Source organism: Oncorhynchus nerka, linkage group LG18 (assembly GCF_034236695.1).
Source record: "Oncorhynchus nerka isolate Pitt River linkage group LG18, Oner_Uvic_2.0, whole genome shotgun sequence".
Classification (NCBI taxonomy): Eukaryota; Metazoa; Chordata; class Actinopteri; order Salmoniformes; family Salmonidae; genus Oncorhynchus; species Oncorhynchus nerka.
The window spans coordinates 8,826,743-8,829,242 of NC_088413.1; the positions used below are offsets into that span (position 1 = coordinate 8,826,743).

Sequence of the window (2,500 nt, forward strand, 5' to 3'; positions counted from 1 at the left end):
ATTATAGGGTAGGGCCTCATCCTCAGCATTATAATCTGTGATCTAGTGTATTATTCTAGGGTAGGGCCTCATCCTCAGCATTATAATCTGTGATCTAGTGTGTTATTATAGGGTAGGGCCTCATCCTCAGCATTATAATCTGTGATCTAGTGTATTATTCTAGGGTAGGGCCTCATCCTCAGCATTATAATCTGTGATCTAGTGTATTATTCTAGGGTAGGGCCTCATCCTCAGCATTATAATCTGTGATCTAGTGTATTATTCTAGGGTCATCCTCAGCAGGGGGGCCTCATCCTCAGCATTATAATCTGTGATCTAGTGTATTATTCTAGGGTAGGGCCTCATCCTCAGCATTATAATCTGTGATCTAGTGTATTATTCTAGGGTAGGGCCTCATCCTCAGCATTATAATCTGTGATCTAGTGTGTTATTATAGGGTAGGGCCTCATCCTCAGCATTATAATCTGTGATCTAGTGTGTTATTATAGGGTAGGGCCTCATCCTCAGCATTATAATCTGTGATCTAGTGTGTTATTATAGGGTAGGGCCTCATCCTCAGCATTATAATCTGTGATCTAGTGTATTATTATAGGGTAGGGCCTCATCCTCAGCATTATAATCTGTGATCTAGTGTATTATTCTAGGGTAGGGCCTCATCCTCAGCATTATAATCTGTGATCTAGTGTATTATTCTAGGGTAGGCTAGGGCCTCATCCTCAGCATTATAATCTGTGATCTAGTGTATTATTCTAGGGTAGGGCCTCATCCTCAGCATTATAATCTGTGATCTAGTGTGTTATTCTAGGGTAGGGCCTCATCCTCAGCATTATAATCTGTGATCTAGTGTGTTATTCTAGGGTAGGGCCTCATCCTCAGCATTATAATCTGTGATCTAGTGTATTATTCTAGGGTAGGGCCTCATCCTCAGCATTATAATCTGTGATCTAGTGTATTATTCTAGGGTAGGGCCTCATCCTCAGCATTATAATCTGTGATCTAGTGTATTATTCTAGGGTAGGGCCTCATCCTCAGCATTATAATCTGTGATCTAGTGTATTATTCTAGGGTAGGGCCTCATCCTCAGCATTATAATCTGTGATCTAGTGTATTATTATAGGGTAGGGCCTCATCCTCAGCATTATAATCTGTGATCTAGTGTGTTATTATAGGGTAGGGCCTCATCCTCAGCATTATAATCTGTGATTTAGTGTATTATTCTAGGGTAGGGCCTCATCCTCAGCATTATAATCTGTGATTAAGTATATTATTCATAAGAGATAATCTGTGATTCATTATTATAGGGTAGGCTAGGGCTCATCAAGCATGACTAAATCTAAATGTATTTAGTGTGTTATTCTAGGGTAGGGCCTCATCCTCAGCATTATAATCTGTGATCTAGTGTATTATTCTAGGGTAGGGCCTCATCCTCAGCATTATAATCTGTGATCTAGTGTATTATTCTAGGCTAGGGCCTCATCCTCAGCATTATAATCTGTGATTTAGTATATTATTATAGGGTAGGGCCTCATCCTCAGCATTATAATCTGTGATCTAGTGTATTATTCTAGGGTAGGGCCTCATCCTCAGCATTATAATCTGTGATCTAGTGTATTATTCTAGGGTAGGGCCTCATCCTCAGCATTATAATCTGTGATTTAGTGTGGTATTCTAGGGTAGGCTAGGGCATCATCCTCAGCATTATAATCTGTGATTTAGTGTGTTATTCTAGGGTAGGGCCTCATCCTCAGCATTATAATCTGTGATCTAGTGTGTTATTCTAGGGTAGGGCCTCATCCTCAGCCTTATAATCTGTGATTTAGTGTATTATTCTAGGGTAGGGCCTCATCCTCAGCCTTATAATCTGTGATTTAGTATATTATTCTAGGGTAGGCTAGGGCCTCATACTCAACATAATTATCTGCCTCGATATTTGCAGCCATAGCCTATAGGTGATAATATCTCTCTAGGAGCTGATCTGTCGTCAGCACTGTGGTATAATTATAATTAAAAGGTCAGATATGAATGGAGAAAGCTGACCCGAGATCAGCGTTGCCTTACCATGAAAGGCACTTAGTGAACGTTCTCCCTCGGTAGTGTTTTTGGGAAACGCACACAAGTTCTTCGGCCGTTGTAGGAACGATGCATCGTTAAAACACTCCTCAACGTAAGTTCCGTTGCTACCGGGATGCCGGGCCCAGGAAAGACTCCAGGCCCCATGTGAGGCTGTTGCCTTGAAAATATCTGCTGGACAAGATGTCTTCAAGCATCAACACTATTCTTCATCACCACTACTCTTCATCACCACTACTCTTCATCAACACTACTCTTCATCAACACTACTCTTCATCAACACTACTCTTCATCAACACTACTCTTCATCAACACTACTCTTCATCAACAGAACACTCCTCTTCATCAACAGAACACTACTCTTTATCAACAGACCACTACTCTTCATCAACAGACCACTACTCTTCATCAACAGACCACTACTCTTCAT

General features: G+C 40.9%; 1 protein-coding gene across 1 annotated transcript in view; it reads left to right on the forward strand.

Moving 5' to 3' along the window:
• Nucleotides 1-2,500, forward strand: part of LOC115128132 (receptor-type tyrosine-protein phosphatase delta-like) — a 211,803-nt gene that overhangs the window by 63,897 nt on the left and 145,406 nt on the right. The gene's annotated exons all lie outside the window — the stretch shown is intronic.